Genomic DNA, 22,163 nt, shown 5'->3' with positions numbered 1-22,163 from the left:
AGAAGGGCTGAGTGGGAGAGAAGTCATGGAGCCACCAGAGACAGATGCTGAGAATTTTACCCGGTAAGTCACAGCCTCGTGGAGATACACAGATTAATAGAAATGGGTTGAATTAAAATGTAATAGTTAGCCAGTAAGAAGCTAGAGCTAAGGGGCCAAGCAGTGGTTTAATTAATTCAGTTTCTGTGTGATTATTTTGCATCTAAACTAGCCTGGTAACCAGGAACCAACAAGCGGCTCCCTCCTTCAACATACAATGTGGTCAAGCCCTTCCTTGCAATATTTTTAAGCATGAAGTAATGCACGCAATCATTTGGCTGTGAGTTAGTTGACCTTTTGTTACTTAGAGAAATCCCTGAGATAATAATTTTACTTGAAGGAAAGGTTTATTTTGACTCCTGTTTGTAGATACTTTAAAGTTTTCTGAGATCATTGCTTGAGTTCATTGGGCCTAAATTGAGGTAAAGTGTGGTTTACAGAGCTCCTTTTGGAGGAAGCTGCCCTCCTTGGAACCAGTGGGAAGCATTAAGTGAGAGCAAGGGGCTGGTCCCCCATCGTACAGTAGTCCTGTGCTGGGAAACTAAGCCTTTAATTCACAGACTGGAAACCTTGCTATGCAAGCTTGGATAACTGGTCAAGGAACCATTTTGTGTACTGGGTTTACAAGGCAAGAATTACATTGACTGATCTGCCCACTGGGTTCTTCTCCCAGGTGAGCAGGCATACATGTGGTGCACAGACACACAGGCAGGCAAAACACCTGCACATATAAAGTAGAAATAAAATAAAAATATCAAAACAGACCAAAACTACACAATCCTCACCATATCACCACATCCCTGTGCTCAGGGCATCTTGTGTTTTCCTGCCTCTGGGTTGGGATATGGGTAGAGAGGCGTGGGCTAATGAAAGTTAACTCTCTTCTCTATAGTGTCCCAGGTAATCTCTTCTTACATTAATGTTAGCTAGGAACTAAACATGTGAATGCAACGCAGTATGTTTGTAAGTGTGCATCCATGTACTTGTGTGTGTTCAGGAGTGTGTGTGTTTGTGTGTGTGCGCACACACATATGTACATGGGGGCATACAACCTTGCCCTAAGAATACAATCCTCAAATGAATAAGAACATCAAAGACTGGAGGAATATCTTCAGTCCCCACTGAAGCAGAAGGAGCTGGTTACCCAGCAAAAGGAGTTGGCAGTAAGCTGCAGCATCACTACACTGTGTCCCAGATGAGGTTGGAGCCCCGGCTGGCAGAATCAGGTGGGTCCAGTTGGTCCTCTATCCTCTTTGGAGTTCTGCTCATTTGTCAAGGCTCACAGACAAAGCAGGGAAAGAATATCAACCTGGCTAATCAGGAACTTCTGTCTAGAAAACATTGTGCTTGATCTTTAGTCTTATGGGGATTGTGTCCCCTTCTTCTGTTCTGATATCTCTAGTATTGCCTGAGTATCTTATCCCTTAGGTTAGGTCTCCCCACAAATATTGCCATGGAATCCACAAACCTAGAAGGAGGAGGGTCAATTGTGAAGGGCAGAGTGTCCTCCACCATTTGTTTTCCTTTAGAGATAAGTTTCTACTCTTCAGCAGATTTGAATGCCGCACACTCCTTCTGATTAAGGCTCTCCGTAAGGTTCATCAGTTTACTGTGAGAAGATTTACGCTGGCCATAAACAGATTAGAAGTTGACAAATTAACCCAACTCAGGGTCTGAGCTGTAGGATAATCAGAGCCTTCTCTGCAGTGTCATGTAGGCTCCACTAGAGGGCAGACAGAGTTTTACAGGATTCACCTGGTATCAAGGCCATGAAAGTCTTCCCTGAACTGTGACTCAGACATTGATATTTCTCCAAAATAATGTTTTTGGACTGTTGGAGAAATACACTAGCTTATTTTTAGTGTAGCACAGTGTATATTTTCCAGTTAACTTCTACCTGTTTTCGAAAGTTGAAAAAAAATCCAACCCAGGTTCTCTCTAACCTTTTCCCCTCAGGAAGTAAATAATGTGTTCAGCTGAAAGGTAATGCTGAAAGGTAATTCTGGATTGTCCAGATGAATAGAGCTGGTGAGGGCTCAAACGCTGACATGGCAGATCCCTACCAGGCTGGTGTCTCAGCTGCCTTCCTCCTCTAGGTTTGCACATTTCCAGCATGCACGGGAACAGACCACAGCCCAGGAGGAGCTGCTGCAGTAGGAGCACTGCGTGCCAGGGAAGGGAGCCACCATTGAGCCCCATTTCCACCAGCCAGGGTATTCATGGTGTGGGTTTTCTTCCTTACCTTTTGTTTACTAGGGGAGAATAGGCCCTGACTTTTTTCTTGCCAGTGGACCTTAGAGATGGTTACTATGTCTGATTTTCATTCCTTCACTGACAGAACCCCTTAAGAGAACCTAGAGGGCTGGGGGAAGCCAGAGACATCTTGAAGGCTCTCCAGGATCAAGTCCTATTCAGAAAAAGCCACCTCCTTGCACCTGAGTGGCTTGGGCTCCTCACTGGCTGGCTAAATCTTACATATAAATCAACCCATTTCTAATAACCCATGTTTTGCCATGTGCCCCATGACTTACTTGTAAGGCACTGGTATCTTAAACCTCTGGCAGCAGCTGGTGTTTTCCTAACTACTCCTTCTTCCTCCCTATATCTCTGTTGGGATTTCCTGTCTATCTATATTCTGTCCTGCCATAGACCAAAACAGCTTATTTATTAATCAATGGTATTAAAACATTCACAGAGTGCAGAGGGGCATCCCACATCAGACAAGATTACAGAAAACAAAGCCAAAGCTAGAAAAAAGATAAGAACCTTATTTAGCTTATAGTAGTCTGCGGGTAAAAGAGCATGGGGCTGGCATCTGCTTGGTTTGCCTAGGTGTCTTCTGGCTGTATGACAGCATTGCAGATGGAATCGTGGTGTGAATGTGTGAGGAGAGGTTACCAGATACTACAGGAAGTTCTGCTCTTGTGGGAGTGAACTCCAGTTCTGTGAGAACTGTGCTCATCTTCACCACTTTTTTTATAATTGAAATTTTTTATTTTTGGTTTTTTGAGACAGAGTTTCTGTGTAGTTTTGGGGCCTTTTCTGGAACTTGCTCTGTAGGCCAGGCTGGTCTCAAACCCAGAGATCCTCCTACTTCTGCCTCCCGACTGCTAAGGTTAAAGGCATGTGACACCACTACCACCACCTGGTGAAACATGTTTTTTATACATTATATTTTGATCATGTTTTTCAGCTCTCTCAATTGTTCCCATATCCCCTCTACTTCTTTTTTCCTCTTTTTCATTACTTTAAAAATAATACCAATCAAAATTCCCACTTCCTCCCCTCCTCCCACTTCCCTCTCACTCTCCCACACACCCTCCCCCTACCCACTCCAGTCCTATAGGAGGACAAGGCACCCTTCCCTGTGGGAAATCCAAGACCCTCCCCCTACATCCAGGCTTGGGAAGGTATGCATCCAAAGAGAATAGGATCCCAAAAAGCCAGTATATGCAGTAGAGACAAATGCCAGTGCCATTGTCATTGGCCCCTCAGTCTACCCCAATTGTCAGCCACATTCAGAGGGGCCAGGTTGATCCCATACTCATTCATTCCCAGTCCAGCTGGAGTTGGTGAGCTCCCATTAGCTCAGGCACACTGTCTCAGTGGGTAAACCCTTCATGGCCCTGGCTTCCTTGCTCATATTATCCCTCATTCCGCTCTTCAACTGGACCTTGGGAGCTGAGTCAAGAGCTCCAGTGTGGGTCTCTGTCTCTGTCTCCATACATTGCTGGACAAAGGTTCTATGGTGACATTGAAGATAGTCATCGGTGTGACTATGGGACAAGGCCAGTTCAAGCACGCTCTCTTCCACTGCCCAGGATCCTAGCTGGAATCATTCCCGTGGATTCCATGGAACCCTTCCATTCTTGCAAACCTCAAAATGGCTCCCTCAAGATATCTCCTTCCTTGCTCCCATGTCTGTCCTTCCTCCACCTCAACCATCCCACACCCCCAAACTCTCCCCAGCCCTCCCCTTCTCCCCTCCTTCTACCTCTTTCCCCCATGCAACCAACTTTTGCCAGGCAATCTTGTCTGCTTCCAATTTCCAGGAGGATCTATTTATGTTTTTATTTGAGTTCACCTTATTACTTAACTTCTCTAGGATCATGAACTACAGGCTCAATGTCCTTTGTTTATGGCTAGAATCCACTAATGAGTGAGTACATATTATATTCATATTTTGGGGTCTGTGTTATCTCACTCAGGATCGTGTTTTCTATTTCCATCCATTTGCATGCACATTTCAAGATTTCATTGTTTTCTAACACTGAATAGTATTCTGATGCATAGATGTGCACACTTTCTTTATCCATACTTCCAATGAGAGGCATCTAGGCTGTTTCCAGGTTCTGGCTATTACAAATAGTGCTGCTATGAACATAGTGGAACAAATGCTTTTGTAGTATGTTTGGGCATCTTTTGGGTAAATTCCCAAGAGTGGTATTGCTGGATCCTGAAGTAGGTTGATTCCCAATTTTCTGAGAAACCGCCACGCTGATTTCCAAAGTGGTTACTAAAGTTAGCGTTCCCACCAGCAATGAATGGGTGTTCTCTTTATTCCACATCCTCTCCAGCATAAGCTATCATTAGTGTTTTTGATTTTAGCCATTCTGACAAGTGTAAGATGGTATCTCAAAGTTGTTTGGGTTTGCATTTACCTGATAGCTAAGGAAGTTGAACATGTCCTTAAGTATGTTTTGGACATTTGAAATTCTTCTATTGAGAATTCTCTGTTTAGTTCAGAACCCCATTTTTTTTAATTGGGTTATCTACAATTTTAATGTCTAGTTTCTAGAGTTCTTTATATATTTTGGAGATCAGTCCTTTGTCTCATGTACGGTTGGTGAAGATCTTCTCCCATTCAGTAGGTTGCCTCCTTGTCTTCTTGACTGTGTCCTTTGCTTTACAGAAATTTCTCAGTTTCAAGAGGTCCCATTTATTCTTTGTTGCTCTTATTGTCTGTGCTACTGGGGTTACACGTAGGAAGTGGTCCCCTGTGCCCATGCATTACAGGCTACTTCCCACTTTCTCCTCTATCAGGTTCAGTGTGGTTGGATTAGTATTGAGGTCTTTAATCCATTTGGACTTGAGTTTTGTACATGGTGATAGATATGGATCTATTTTCATTCTTCTGCAGGTTGACCATTTGTTGAAAATGCTTTCTTTCTTTCATTGTATAATTTTAGCTTCTTTGTCAAAAATCAGGGGTTAATAAGTGTGTTGATTAATATCTGGGTCTTCAATTAGATTCCATTGGTTAATGTCTCTGTTTTTATGCCAATACCAAGTTGTTTTCATTACTGTAGCTCTGTAGTAGAGTTTGATGTCAGGGATGGTAATGTCTCTGGAAGTTCTTTTATTGAATAGGATTGTTTGGGCTATCTTGGGTTTTTTGTTTTTCCATATAGAGTTGATTATTGTTCTCTCAATGCCTGTGAAGAATTTTGTTGGGGTTTTGATGGGGATTGCATTGAATCTGTAGATTGCCTTTGGTAGGATTACCATTTTTACTATATTGATCCTACCAATCCAAAAGCATGGAAGATCTTTCCATTTTCTGGTATCCTCTTCAATTTCTTTCTTCAAAGACTTAAAGTTCTTGTCAAATAGGTCTTTCACTTCCTTGGTTAGTGTGACCCCAAGATACTGTATGCTATTTTTGACTATTGTGAAAGGTGATATTTCTCTGATTTCCTTCTCGGCTTCTTTATCCTTTGTGTATAGGAGGGCTACTGATTTTTTTTTTGAGTTGATCCTGTGTCCTGCCACATCACTGAAGGTATTGATCAGCTGTAGGCATTCTCTGGTAGAGTTTGGGGGGGATCACTTATGTACGTGCCTCTTCTTTTGGTTTCTCCCAATCACTTAAGTGTAAGATCTTATTACAAAAGACAGTAAAGTCTTTGTAGAAAGGATTGGAAGGAATAAAGCTGGAACTAGCCCAAGAATTCTTTCCAAAACTACCTCCCATAGCATCAAAGGGTGTACTGCAAGCTGCGAAGGGAGACAAGATCTTCAGACATCCTAAATTTCTATCAAAAGCATCAAGAAGCAAGACTATTAGATGCAGAGGTCCATGGGGGTATACAGCAGGTAACAGCGAGTTTTCAGCAGATCGACCCAGTGGATGGGTGTTTGCCTGTTGGTGAGCCCCACCTGGAAACACCATGGGATCATTGGCTGTAGAAACCAGTTCCTGTCTGGAATTTCTCTCAGGAGCCACTTCATTTCTTCCCTAAGAACTTCATTTCTTCCCTACGAACAGTTTCATGTTTTTGCCCACTGCTTGTGTGTTTATCTCATGAAAATATTCCATCTTTGAGGCACAAACATAGCTGTGGATGTTCAGCAAGATGATTTCTGCCTAATCTGTATAGTTTAGAGGAATAGAAATAATAATACTAGAATATTTTAGAATAACTCAGACTGGAATAGGATTCTCAAGTACAAAGACATCCTTTTACAAAGACAGCTAATATTAAACTCCAGAACAAATTCAAAGCAGGCTGGTTGCCTGTGGAGATGAATATCTGGTTTTCTCTAGAGACAAATACATAAGGTAGTTTTCCCAGGTGTTGTTTGTTGTTGATTCAAGGTCAGAGTTTGAAGCAACCTTAGTCTATATGTACTTTTTACCACTCAAGGTTCAGCTAACTGTTCTTGTTAAGTTTTAAATTCCAATGTCATTTTCTGTCTGGGAACCATAACCATTTGAGCTATGGCATGTCCAGGCATGGACATATTGACATTCCCAGCCTAAGAGAAGCTACATGACTTATCCTGTGTTATGAGAATGGGTCAGGCCCTGAAAATGTAATTTCTATTGTCCAGAGTTTGCCTGGGAGAGGAGCAGCAGCACTGTAGAGGAGTAGTGTGTAGAGCTATAAAGAGGGTGAGTGTGGAGAGAGAGAAGTGTAAGAGAGGAGTGTGAGAGAGTGAATAAGTGAAAGTGAGTGAGTGAACAGTGTGCAAATAATGTAGAAGACGTGTGTGTGGGGTGGGGGGCATGAAAGGTCTGCTGCTATGTGGAAGAGCTGTGTCTAGAATGGTGTAAAGTGCTCTATGGTGAAAGAGCTTTGTAAATGAGATGTATAGCTGTGACTGTGGGGAGATTTGCAACTCTCTGTCAGCAAGGAAGATGAAGCTGTATAGAAAAGAGATGTAGAAGAAAATGTGCATAAAAAAGATGTATATCCATGTAAAAGGAGATGTAGCTGAATAAAGAAATATGTAATTGCGCAAGACAGATTATGTATGTAAAGAGAGATGTATATATGTAAAGAGATAGAACTGAGTAGAGAGATTGTCAAGAAAGAAAGATTGTTTAAGGTGAAGTAAAAGAGGAGGTTACCGTCAGGGAAACATGTGGTTTTTTTTCTTCTCAGACAGAAAAAGTCTAAAGCTCGGGTAGAAAAGAATTTTTCAAAAATCAGTAGTAATTAAAGCTACCTTCAGATTATATGATCAGTAGTAATTAACGCTACCTTCAGATTATATGATCCTAATTTTTTTCTAAAGACCTGTTTAGAAAGATTTTTCTAAGTCTTTGCTACACTGGGGTCTTCCTTTAACTACCCTAGAGCAGATCTGAAGACTGGTCTCCAGGGTCTGTGTCAAGTACACTGAAACCCTTGTATAGGCAAAGCAGGTGAAATGGATAAGTAATGCTCTGGTTTGTCGTCACATAGAACAGACTTGGATGTTTGACCACGGAAGTGCCTGCTTCAGGGAACCATTCCATCAAAGGGGCTCGAAATAGAAAGAATTTGATTTCATAAAGTCAGGATGAAGCCAGGGATTTAAAATTCTCCTGTAGATTTTGTACGCACTGGATTTATGGAAGAAACTGAGAATGTGAGCAGACTGCACGGTTCCATCGCCCTAAGGTTTACTTACTAACATTCAGTGCACGGTTCCATCGCCCTAAGGTTTACTTACTAACATTCAGTCTTCACCGCATCTTACCAAGGGTGTGTGCAAATCAAGTGCTGGTAAGCAAATCTACCATGCTTTATTTACAAAAGTTCAAGTCATGCTAGCAATCATGTGGGCAGTTTGAAGGTAAAAGGTCACCCAGTCTTAAGTCATTTATATCCCAGGATAGCTAGTAACTATTTTAGGTAAATGCTGAAACTTCTGGACACAGATCCTTGCTGGGTGAGATGGGTGTGTAGGCAGTTTTGGAGTACATCTATTCTGTGTTTCTCAAGAGGCTACTGATTCTGGTTCTGTGGATATATGAAGAGGAAGGATGCCATGAAACCTGCTATGTTTCACCACCAAGAAAAATTCTATCCTCTGAACCATAGCAAACCTTTTCTGCCTTATGCTACTTCTGTAACATGAGAGTCGACTTGTTGGGGTTTCTGTCCTGCCCATATCTCACAGCCGTTCAGCCCCAAAGAAAATCACACAGAGAGTCTGCATTACTGATTGGCCCATTAGTTCAGGCTTCTTATTAGCTCTTGTAGCATATATTAACCCATTATTCTTATCTATGTTAACCACATGGCTCAGTACTTTTTTCAGCAGGGTAGGTCACATCCTGCTTCTTTGGTGATCTGGGCAGAACTGGGGAGGAGTGGGCTTCCTTCTTCCCAGAATACTCCTGTTCTCATTGCTCCACCTCTACTTCCTATCTGGTTTTCCCACCTATACTTCCTGCCTGGCTATTAGAATTTATTTAAAACGTAATTGACAGAATACAGAACAGTTCCACACCATACTTCCACCATTGATTTTTAACATTAATGAGAAAAGTGACTACCATGAATTCCCAAATGTAATAAAATCATCATTTTGATTATTTTTAATGGCCAGATAAAGCCACCAGTGTGACCTAGAAAGAGAGTTTCAGTTGAAGAAATGTCTACCCCAGTTTGATCTATGTACACAGCTGTGAGAATATATCTTGATGGCTAAGTGATAAACTGACCCTAGGCCCTGGTGGGTGGCACCATAGCCTAGTTTGGGAACATGACTTAAGATTTTAGAAAGATGGTTGAGTAATAATCAAACAGGCAGTCTGGGCTCATTCATTTCTCCCTCTCTTGAGGATAAACAATGTGGGAACAGCTGTCTTGCACCTGTACTTTTCCCAGCAATAGACAGTAACCTGAAATTGTAAATCAAATAAACCTTTCAGTCCATTAGATATTTTTACAAATATTTGCCATTGTTAGAGTCCATATGGCTCCAACACAGATATTTATTTTCCCTAACTTGACTGTTAGGGAAGCGCAAGGAATAACCAGACACAGCTTACACCGTTATTATGGAAAAGGGCATCTCAGGCATCTTCCTCCTCAAGATCTCCTGAAGATCTCATATTTATTCTCCAGACATCTTTTATACCAATACATAAACTGGGCAGGAAAATAGATCAGCATTCTGTCACGTAGGCAACCAGGTGAATGGCCTTTTGTCATGTCCGCATCTACCTGTCTGCTGAGTATGCTAGCTGTCACGTAGGCTTGAATTAGCATCTCTATAAGGCATCCTCTAAATTACAAAGAAAGAAGCAGTCAATATCCTGATGTTTGTCAGGCAGAGACAGGCTGTCTGCAGGGCTACCTGATCACTTTGGATCAACCCAATGGCTTCAGAGACTGGCTGCTACACCATAAAGAAATATGGGCCTACAGCCATGACTCCATAAAAGAAAGATAATTTCTCTAATACTTCTTTCAATAAATCAACATTTATTTCTCCCCCATGGAAAATCATTTTTGAGAGCTCCATTTAATATTATTTAACACATTTGCCCATTTCCCTCAATTACTTTTAAATATACCCCTCTTCTGTACCCATGTATCTTCCTTCCTTGTTCCTATAACCCTCCTCTCAGGTCTCTGGGGTCACTCTGGAAGATCAGGGTAAAGTCTGTAAGAGTCAGGAAAACTGCATGACAAAGAAGAAACAGTGTTTCCTGGGTACAAGAGAGTAGACATTCATATGACGTCATAGTCACTGTGAAAGTATTCACAAGACCTATGGAAGCTCAAGTGATACAAGATTTTATTATGCAAACAGGAATTTATCATGAAGTTCCTCTCTTAGCTGAGGTCTTAGTGACAGCTGATAGCTGCTGGGAGGGGGTGGTCATTTTCATTTAAAGGTGTGGCCTGAGTGGACTGAACAAGTTCCCCTGGATCATCTACACCCAAGAGTTTATGGGCAGCATAAATATGACTGAAAGGGTTAAAAAGCGAATAAACAATACCAAATTATCAATATTTAAGTGAACACCACTCAGTTTACTTCAAACCATCAGTCAAGGAATACTTGAACTTCTAAGCATGGAAACTGTCCCTGGACACGACCCTGTGAAAGCACAGTTGTCAAATACTTGGGAATTCACTTTGAAAACTCTTTACCTCTGTAGTTTCTTCAATATTTCCCCCAAATTCAAGAAGACTGCTGACAATATCTAGCCTGTCTCCATATACTGTGTAATGAATTTCAGTTTGTCCATTGGAGTCTTTAATATTTGGATCTGTTCCATTCTTAAGAAGGACAGAAACAATCTCTGTCTCCAAGCTCTGCACAGCCTGTGGATATTGTACCAAGGAAAATATTGTAGCTTCAAAGAATTCAACATACACTTTCCCCATCTATCACCGTGATTTATATTTAAGAGGTAATAATTTTGCTTTTATTCTAGCCATTCAGAACAATGTAATTACTAAAATTGAATCTTTCATCTATCTTTATTAGTGGTGTGGACTTTAGATCATCCAGGACATTTATCTTGCATTCATTAAATACCAGGAAATAAACCAGATCCAGATGACCATGAAAGTAGGCAAAGTGTGGTGCAGTTCTGTGGGAATGAAAGGAAGTTTTAATAGAAACTCTAGGGCACTATGTCAAAATACACAATTACTCATGTAATTATAAATAATATATTACATTTAAGTCCACAGACCCATGAACACATATGTAAGTACATTCTAAATTTATATTTATTTGTTCTTATAATTTGCTGTATTGGAAAAATTACTATATAGAGCTTTTATTGTGGCTTGAATAAAACCCGTAGCTGTTGCAGCCTAGATAAGTGCTCTATCACTCTGCTCTGTAGTCAAAAGACAACTGTTTTTATAGAAAGAATATGACTTTTGGGTTGAAATCCATTTCAATTTGTATCCTACATTAGATTTCATTATCAACCAACTACTTCTCAGCCTTACTGTGTTGTGATTTCCTGTCCATAAAAAGGGTGTTAAGAGGAATAATTTTGTCAAATTAAGATGCATCATTTAGAGCACATTGCAATTAGGAGTTTATTAGAGGGGATGTGTACAAGTCTGGGGATTGGTATGCAGAGACAGAGAGGGAGATGGCACATCCAGCTTTTAAACTCTTCCTAGCACATGCACACAGGGGGTTGGTGTGACTATATTACACACTGATGACACAGATAACGGGCAACTCATGCATACATACAAGGGTTTAGCTGAGTCATACATGGATGTAACCATGCATGCATGCACGTGGGTCACGTGGGGCCCTTTGCATCTGAGGGCCCATCTGCATGTGCCTGCCTTTAGAACCCTGAAGTGGAGCCTTATCTGTGGCTGAATAATTATATTCCACCCTTTTGTTTATTATAAAAATTTGGGGGTGGGTTTGGGGGACCTTAATGGGTGGGAATGAGGTGTCATAAAATCTCTTGTGACAACTTCATGCTGACTTTGTGGGCGTCAAGGAGTTGAGATGCTTGACCATGTCCTAGGGTAGTTGAGTACTGTTGTATTTTTCAGGGCTCTGAAGAACTGGCTGGCTGGCAGCTTGGGCCTTGCAAGATGCTGGAAAGGCAGAAAATTATGTCTGGAAAAAATTTTAGATCCCAGTGATTAAGAGAGGAGAGTACCAAGATGGAAAACAGAGAAGGGTTCTTTTGGGGGGTGGAGGAGAGAATTTCCCAGGAGTCCCTGATATCAAGAATGATAAGGGAAGAATTAAATACTTATTCTGGGTGAGTCTAGTCTATTTAGGTAGGTCCAACTGACTCCCTGGAGTTTATAAAAAATGTTTGAAAAGAAATAAATTTTAGACATATTAAAGTTTATCATTTCAATGATAGAATGGAAGATGGTGGGGTGAAAGGAGGGGGAAATTATTGAAAAGGATCATTATTAGACCTTTTAATGTTTTACCTGAAGTAAATTTTAAGGCACTGGTTTTCCTTTTGCATCATGGCATTACCTTAACATCCGGGAGACGCTGCTACAGTCAGTGACAAACCTGTTATGGTAAAGTCTGTTTTGTAAGCTTTTTTTTTGAGTTTGGGGCTACAAACTCATTATTGTTTCTTACTATTTGGGCTTTTGACAGTCCTTGTACCTACGGCTCTATGTTTAATAATGGTCCCTGTAATAACAGCTGAGTGGTTAACTGGAAATTTAAGCATGACATTGGAGATATGGAGAAGTTGCTGAAGTATACAGGAGAAAGAGGAAGAAGAAGAGTATATGGAGTTTTGGGCACAGGAGAGTTGAGTAAGGAGGAGACTTTTATTTTTCTGGAACTGGAGAAAGAATGGTTAATCTTGGTGCCCTCTGGAACTTAAGGAAACAGGGCCCTGTTTGAGTTACAAGGGAGTATCTTGAGCTGGTAGAGTAAAAGGTTTAAGATGGGACAGGTGAAGCCAATGAGGAAGTTCCTCAAGCTTGGCAGCTCTGGGAATTACAAGAATTACTTTAAAGGGGTCCTGCCCTTTAGGGGAAAGGTAGTAGGAAGAACAGGCCCTTTGTTCATCCCGCCCGGCTGGCTTACACCCAAAATAATCAAACAGAAACTATTTATTTAGACACTGCCTGGCCCATTAGTTTTAGCCTCTTATTGGCTAATTCTTACATCTTGGTTCAACCCATTTCTAATAATCTGTATGTCACCACGAGGTTGTGGCTTACCGGGAACGATTCAACATGTCTGACCTGGCATCTCCATGGTGGCTCTCTGTCTGCCCTTTTTCCCAGCATTCAGTTCTGTCTACTCCGCCTACCTAAGTTCTGATCTATCAAAAGGCCAAGGCAGTTTCTTTAATCAACCAATGAAAGCAACACATAGACCGAAGAACCTCCTACACTAGAAATGGATGATGGGTGTTGGTCTGGGGAGAGAATAGTACCTGATGCCCTATTTTAATCACTGATGGACATGAATTGGCACATGGTTGAGGTAACGAGTAGTCAGTAAAATCCCATAATAGGGAGCATAGATGGGATAACAGTGGAGTAAGCAGGTGATCAGGAAGGGGAGAGGTTTTAGGAGAGAGGACAGGGGTTAAAACTGGCCACCTATACATGAGTTCAAAGGTGAGATGAAAAGGGGCCCTTTGGGGAGAGCCCTAAGCCTTAGAAGGGCCAGAGGTAAAAGTTTTACCCAGTCAAGGTAAAGTTCCTGTGACATTTTAACAAGAACATTCTTTAAGGAATGGGTTAGTTCATTCTACCTTCCCTGAAGACTGAGGGTGGTATTGGATATGAAAATGCCAGGGGATGTTAAGAGCCTTGGACAAATTTTGGGAAATCTGGGTAATGTAGGTGGGTCTTCTATCTATCTGTTGTTTCATTGGTTAATTAATAAAGAAAACTGCTTGGCCTGATAGGTCAGAGCATAGGTAGGCAGGGAAGACAGAACAGAATACTGAGAGGAAGAAGGCAATGAGGCAGTCGCCATGACTCTCCACTCCGAGACAGACGCAGGTTAGGATCTTTCCCGGTAAGCCACCACTTCATGGTACTACACAGATTACTAAATATGGGTTAAAGCAAGATGTGAGAATTAGCCAATAAGAGGCTGAAACTAATGGACCAGGCAGTGTTTAAAAGAATACAGTTTCCGTGTAATTATTTCGGGTAAAGCTAGCCGGGAGCCGGGTGGCGGGACACAGCCCGTCTTTCCTTTTACGTCTGGGAAGTGAACTCTGGGCCATTATCTGATTGATAATGATTGAAGAGAGGTTGGGATTCCAAACCAGGGGATGATTTCTTAGAGAAGAACAAAGAAACTGTCTGGGCCCTCTTATTAGTGGTGGGAAATGCTTCAATCCATCCAGACATTGTGTCTACCAAAACCAGGAGATATTTAACACTTCTGACTGTGGGCATAGGAGTAAAATCCAGTTCCTGGAAGGAAGACCAAGGCCTGGTAGGTGGGAAAAGGGAAGCTACAATATTTGGTCTTGGGATCTGACTTTTCACAGATGTTACAAGAGGCAGTGATAGCTTTTAAGAACTCTAAGTTTTCAGGGGTGGGTTGGAGGTGAGCCTTGACAAAATAGAACAGAGCTTTGCTATTAGAATGAAAGAGTTGATGTAAGTAGGACAGAATTTGCTGGGTGTCAGGGGTTGTCTGTGAGAATGCGGACTGTACTGTATGAACTCCCTGAGGTGATTGAGGTAGATTTGGGCTCTGGAATGCTGCTGTTCTAGCTACTTGGTCAGCTTGATTATTTCCCTTGGAAATAATGGAACTGTCAGTCTGATGAGACTGACAGTGAATAATTTCTTTGGCTTTGGGGAGATGGGAAGCTGAGAATGTAACCTGAGTTAGTAACGGATCCTCCTTTTGTCATAAGAAGCCCACACTCCTTCCAGATAGCTGCATAGGACAGGAGGATATGAAAGGCATGTTTTTGGAGTCTGTGGAAACATTTAAAGAGTGTCCCTTTGCTAACTAGAAGGCACGGGTAAAAGCTATCAACTTGGCCTGCTGATTAGTGGTATGGGCAGGGAGGGCCTGTGCCTTCACTACCCCAGTATCTGATACTATGGCATAGCCTGATCTGTGGGTCCCATCACATAAAAAGGAGCTGTCATCTATGCACCATGTGTCTTAGAGGATCTACTTCTCCCCCCCTCACATATACAGGAGGGCAAACTGTCCGAGGCCACTTATACCTGGTCAGCCCTGTTGTTTCCCTTGGAACTTTCTGTCTGATGAGACCAACAGTGAATAACTCCTATAGCTTTGGGAAGATGGGAGGTTTTTAATTGGTCCATAATGTAACCTGAGGGGTGGGGCAGTAGATCCTCTAAGATCTCTATGCAGGAGTGAGATGGAAAATAATTAATCTTAGGTTGAGGTAGGAGATTTGAGATATTAAGGGGTGGCAGGATTGGAAAATGAGTGTGGCATCTTCTACTAGTGCCACCTGGGGGGAAAGAACTCAGAAAGGTGATAAGGTTTCTAAGCCTTTGTAGGTTAAGAGATGGGACAGATTGTGGTGGGAGAAGACAGTGGTAGGTGACCCAAAAGTTAGCTTTTTTGACTCACGAATAAGAAGCTCAGCGTCCACTAAAGCACATATGCAGGGTGCCCAGCCCTGAGTGATGAGGTCCAGCTTCTTTGACAGGTATGCTACAGGTGCAAAGAAAGGTCCCAGCTGATGTCCTAGGACGCCGAGGGCATATCCCTCCTTCTCTGCTACATACAGGGAAAAAGGATGAGTTAAATCTGGGAGATGAAGAGCTGGGGCCTGGATAAGGGCCTGCTGGAGTCTCTGGAAAGGTTTAGTAATGGGATGAAGAAGGGGCTCATGTAGAGAGCCAAGAGCTGCCTCATATAAGGGGCGGGCGAGGAGAGAAAAAGAGGGGAACCAGGAACGCAGGAAGCTAGCTATTCCTAGGAATAAAAAAAAACTCTTCTTTTGTGGAAGGAATTGCAAGGGACTGAATTAGATTTTTTTCTGTCTAGGGTAATAGCTTTCTGGGCTGGGGTAATAATCCCAAATAAATGACATGATGGGTAGACAGTTGGGTCTTAGAAGGTAAGATTCTATAGCCCCTTTTGGACAGGAAATTTAAAGAACAGAGTTTTGCTGATCTCCAATGATCAGTTTTGCTGATCTCCAATGATGAACTGCAAAGTAAAATATCATCCACATACTGTATGAGTTTAGACTTAGGGAGAGACAGTGAGAGAAGATCAGAAGCTAAAGCCTGACCAGATAGGTGTGGGCTGTCCTGGAATCCCTGGGAAGGACAGTCCAGATGAGCTGTGTGGAGAGGTGAGTGTCAGAATCAGTTCAGGTGAAGGCAAAGATGTTTTGAGATTGAGAATTGAGAGGAATAGAGAAAAAAGCATCCTTGAGGTCTAGAACTGAGAATTGGGAAGTTCCTGGAGGAATAATGGAAAGAAGTGTGTAAGGGTTGAAGAGAGACCACTGTGGAGTTAATGAGTTGGAGGTCTTGAAACAGGCGATAGGTTCCATTAGGTTTTTTTTTAACAGCAAGTATAGGGGTGTTAAAGGGAGAAGAGGTGGGGCAAAGTAGGTTTTTTCTTAAGAGGTCAGAGAAAATAGGCTTAAGTTCCCTTAAGGCTCTGGAGAGAGAGGGGGTAATATACTTAGTAGGATCTTATAATTGGATAACAATGGGGAATGGTGTTTAGCAATGGAGGGGTTATGGTTGTCCCAGACTTGGGGGTCCACCTGGTAGAGGAAAAGACACATTGGGGTTGGGAGGTTGAGAGAAGGAGGAGTGGAGCTGCTGGTGAGCCTGGGGTAAGGTGAATGGGAGGAGCAAATGAACCAGAAGCTCCTACTTTTGCTTAAAAACCCCTTCCCATGAGAAGTACCGGGTAGGTTGGCATGACTAAAATTGAAAGAATGAGAAAAATACCCCTAAAAACACAGTTAAGTGGTGGGGTCTGCTTAGGTAGATAAGGCTGTCCCGCTACCCTGACAATAGGAAAACTAGAAGGAGAGGTAGGTCCCAGAATACCCTCAGTACCGAGTATGTGGCTCCAGTGTCCAAGAGAAAGGAGATGGGCTGTCCTCATGCTGTGATGTTTGTTTACCCGTGGCTTCCTGTTACAGATGACGGTTGTGGTCAGGTCAAAGGAGCCCAGTCCATGGCAAGACCTAGAAGTTCAACTTGGGAATTTTCTGGGTTTGATGCCTCCATGCCACTATGTGCACAAGGATAATCTATTGCCCAATGTCCTTTCCTATGGCATCTTGGACAAGGTCTCGCAGGACCAAGACAAGGATTAGGGCGTGCTCGGGCCCAGTGACCAGTTCTACCACATTTGAAACACAGGCCTGGTGGTTCTTGAGCCCCAGGGGAAAGTGTGTGAGAGACTTTCTGGAATCTCAGATAAAGGTCCAATGACTTCCCCACCTCTTCTTATTTTTCCTTTGGTTTTGAGACAATCTAACTATGTATCCTTGGTCTGAAACTATGTAGCCTATTAGATCTGTCTGCCTCTGCCTCCCAAGTGCTGGGGTTAAAAGCATGTATCACCTTGCCTATGTACCTCCTCTTTTCATAAGGGAACATCATTACTCAACAAACCCAATCTTGAATCTTTCTTACAAGCTGCTCTGATGATGATGATGATGACAGCTGTTATACTCAAAAACAATGCTATTTGACATAGTCCTGTGCTGGGTGATTGTAGCACTTTGAATATAATTGGTCCCCACAAACTCATAGGGAGTGGCACTATTAGGAGGTGTGGCCTTGTTAGAGTAGGTGTGGTCTTGTTGAACGAAATATGTCACTGTGGAGGCAGACTTTGAGATTTCATAGATAGTTCAAGATAGTACCCAGTGTCTCAGTCCACTTCCTGTTGCCTTCTGATCAAGATGTAGCCAGCACCATGTCTACCTGCGCACTGTCATGCTCCCCACCATGATGATAATGGACTAAACCTCTAAACTGAAGCTGCAGCATCAATTAAATGTTTTCTTTTATGAGGTGCTGTGGTCATGGTGTCTCTTTATAACATTAGAAACCTAACTAAAACGGTGATGCAGGAGGCCCAGAAGTGAGCAGCAAAGTCCTGTTCTCAAAGGGTTTTCAGATGGCAAGGATCACCTAAGACTTGTCTAGTAACCAGAAGTGTGACAACAGAGATCCCAAAGACCACAAGAGACCAAAATGGATGACGTAGAGAACACTCCCCATATAAGAAGAAGACAAGCCGGCTCATAAAGGACGGGCAGCGGCTCACTTAGGAAGAACATTAGTCTCTACTCACCTCTCCATGGTTAAGAGCACTGACTGCTCTTTCAGAAGACCCAGGTTCAGTTCCCAGCACCCATACAGCAACTCACAACCATCTGTAACTCCAGTTTCACAGGGGCCTGGTGCTCTCTTCCGGCTTCTACAGGCACTGCATGCACGTGGTACACTTACATAACACAGACAAATCACTCATACATATTTTTCAAAAGATATTGGACCTGAAAATGAACACGTATTAAACTTGCACTCCTCAGAAAACTGTTAACCTGACTGGCAACAGCTATAATCCAGGATAGACAGCAGAAGAGGGAGACCACTGAGCTATAGAAGATACCCAGAATGAGTTCAAGTGGTCTGGGGTCTATCCATACCAAATGCTGAAGATGTGAGAGCTTGCCCTCATCTTCAGACAATGCTGAGGTGGAGATACACTTTGCCCTATACCAACAGACCTTACCCAGCTATAAGTCCCACTTTACTAACCAGGACACAAGATTAGCAAAGTCAAAGCTAGAGCTGGAGATATAACCCAGTACATATGAAGCCCTTTATTCTACCCATCCCAGCACCATATAAACCAAACCAGGTATAAGGCACACCTGTAATCCCAATACTCGAGGATTAGAAATTCAAGATCATCCCCATACAGACGTCAAAGCTGCTCACCAGAGGAGCGGCACAGCTGGTGTCAGAATTGAGAGACCAAACTTGAAGAGGCTGGGCACAGGACCAAGGCAGCCACCACAGCAGCATGTAGCATGGCATCCGGTGGTCTAGGGCCATCCTCTCAGCCTGTGGTGTGTTCAAGGCCAATTAGAAGACTGGACGTAGCAGACTGGACTGAGTCCTATAGAATTATATGAAGCTTAATCTCAACTGTCAAACTACCTTTGAACTGTACCTTCAAGTATAGGTTTCTCATCCTACCATGCTAATGAGGTTTTCTAGGTAGGGCTATGGTCCTTGAAAAGGCTAAAGCAGCCACCTAGCAAATGGAGGAATAGAATACCACTTGCTGGGGTGATGTACACCCCAGGGAAATCTGTCCAATGGGGACAAGCTACAGCGTGGATTTCTGGGGTACCACGCAAGATACCCACAATCCCTACACCTATGACATGTTTCCCTCACACATCTGTGGCCAATACAGGTCCCAATCCTCAAAAATGACAAATTGGGCTCAGCCCAGGCAGGATTTGGACCTGGTAAACACTCAGCATTCCTCAAAAGCCTTATAAAGTGGATTTCTATTTGCCAGAAAAAGCCATGTCTTTTTTAGCCGCTCCTACAGCACTGCTTCCCCCAATCTCCAGAGAGGACAGCTAGTTCTCTATCAACGCGTTTCCACACTAATTCTTAGACTGTACCAGTCTACTGGCCTCCTCCTTCAACAGAACACCTGACGAATGGCAGGACTCTTCCGCTAGTTTTGCTATCTTCTCTGCTCCCAAGTCCTGGCAACTGCCAACCTGCTCCTCGGTGTCCCCGATGATAATGGAGTGGACATACTGGCAGTTTCTTTATTACACCCCTTGCATACACACAAAGAGAGAACCTCTTTGATGTTACCAAAGCCTTGTTTTTCCATACCATTAAGAGTTTTAGAGCATGGTTCCTGGGCTGAATCAAGAAACCGACCTGGGGAAAGCCCTTACAAGCATAAAAAACAAACACAACCCTTCAAACCTTCTTTCTAGTAAGTGTGAATGGATGAGGTGAATTTCAAAGGAAGGGTTGAAGACCTGCTTGACAAAGGAGAAGCGGCAAGAGGTTGTTACAGTGGTCTCAGGAAAGACATACCAGAGTCTAATGAGAGAAGGTACTATCCTAAGGTTATGCGAAGAGATCATCAGGGTAAATGCAGCAAGGCTGCCAAGTGGTGAAGGGTCAGGGCATCCAAGGGTCAGCAGTTAATAATCCTTGGTGTCACGTCTGGAAAGAAGCAGTGTCTGCCAGGGTGGATTAGAACTGCAGGGATGTGGGAGAGCTGCAGTGCCACAGGTCCACAGACTAATCACCTTATCTTGGGGTAGGCTGTTATTAAGTTCATTATTTCATAGTTGGCTTACCTGTATGTATGCCTGGGGAACCATGTGCATGCAACAGTCAGAAAAGGGTGTCAGATCCTTGTAGCTGCAATTAAAAGGCCCATGAGCTGCCATATGAGTGCTGGAAGCTGGACTTGGTCCTCTGAAAAGGCAGTGTTCTTAACGGATGCACCATACTCCAGTCCATCTCAGGCTAGCTTGAGCGGCTGGAACCACCATCCTTCCTCACCTCTGTCAGAACCATCAGCCTGTTCCTAATAAAACCTCTGGGATCTATTGATTTAGCAGACCACTCACTCCCATCAACCCCAAATGGCATCTGAGACCTACAGGAGAGCCTCCCCCATCTTGCTATGACCACCTTTCTGATGACGTATTTTGAAATTGCTTTAATAATGATCTTCTTTGCTGTGTAAAACAATAAAACTTCATGAAGCTTGTCTCCACAGTGAAACAAGAAATTTGGGGTAACCTAAATCTGTGTTCCTGAGTCATGGTCACGCAAATACAGCTCTAGAATAAATGATCTCCTTATTCCCTTTAAGGCGAGAATAAATGATCTCCTTATTCCCTTTAAGGTGAGAGATGTGGTTTTTTTCACATCAACACTGGGGATCCCAGCAGGGTGTCATCTGAATGCCCCATTTCCAATTCTGCTTCTCCAAGTATCCCACAAGAGCTATCTTGGAGGGGTGTTTGTCTGTACCCCATTTGGCAACAGGATAGTTTCCCTTGGGCTGAGACCATGCCATTACTACATTGTGCTTAATTCTTAGCACTATCAAAGGGTTTGGAATATCTGGGAGCTGAGGAGTGGCCTTTTTTTATTGTTTTTTTGTTTGTTTGCTTGTTGTTTTTTTCGTGACAGGTTTGGAGCCTGTCTTGGAGCTAGCTCTTGTAGACCAGGCTGGCTTCGAACTCACAAAGATCCACCTGCCTCTGCCTCGAGTGCTGGGATTAAAGGCATGCGCTTTTTAATCAAATCGTATGACATTCTCTATCATGGTGTTCACTACCGGTGACCAAGTCAAAGGAGCAGCAGGTGACAATTGAGTTTCAAGAGTTTGGCTCACCAGAATGCAAAGCACTGATGGCTTCATCTCCGCTAGGCAAGGCCCCCAGGGCTTCAGCTCCACGTCTCCTGCTACTGCTGTGCCTTCACATATTTGCCAGTTATTTTTTCTCTGGTATCTGGCATGGTTTAAATAGATGTGGGAGACCCCCCACTGCCTTTTCGTGTTGTGTAAATAGATGTGGGGGACCCCCACTGCCTTTACGTATTGTGATTATCTCATGGAAATACCCCCACTCTACTGGGCATTTTTACTTGTGGATTATTATGAAGATGATTTCCTCTTAAGCTGTACTGCTTGACTAAAGTAATGATTTTATACAATAGTTTTAGATTAAATAGAATTTTGATGATTGAAGGTTTAAAAATGTAATAAGGGATTATTAGTTTATTGGGAAAATTAATATAGGCAAAGGTAGGATACAGTATTGCCCCTGCTCCTGATGAAGCAGGGACTGCAGAGGATAGAAAATAGGAACAAGGAAGTGCCACACAGCTAAAATCTCTGCTTGGCTTGAGTGGTATAGACTATGGTTTAGGTTAATGATTAAGGAAAACAATCCAGTCCCAGGAGACAGACTAACTCAAATTCTTTTTGATGTTGGGAAATGTAAACAAAGGTCTAAATAATTGCCTTCATGTGATGAAAAAAACAAAGAATTGGATGGTTAGTTAATTATACAGGATGCTAAAACATAAAAGACAAAACAAGTAACTTGTTTTTCTGGCAACTACAAAAACTACTGCCTAGGTAAACAGCTATGGCTGGAAGGCTCCCGACCTGTGAGAAGTCTCAAAGAAAAATGCTTAACTGAATGTGGCTTTGTAAGAAAATGCGTAAGGTCGTGGTTAAGAAATATAATGGGGTTGGCCTGTTACAAAAAAATAAAAAAAATATTTTTATGGTGATTATGTAGTAACTATGTAACTTCTGGTTATGAGGAAATCCTCCTCTTATAACGAACTTGGTGTGGGGAAATAAAAAGAGTGTCTGAAAAATAAAGTAGAGGGGAGGAGATC

Source organism: Myodes glareolus, chromosome 24, assembly GCF_982192425.1.
Source record: "Myodes glareolus chromosome 24, mMyoGla1.1, whole genome shotgun sequence".
Taxonomy (NCBI): Eukaryota; Metazoa; Chordata; class Mammalia; order Rodentia; family Cricetidae; genus Myodes; species Myodes glareolus.
The sequence above is the reverse complement of the archived record's forward strand: the minus strand, read 5'-3'. Positions refer to the sequence as shown.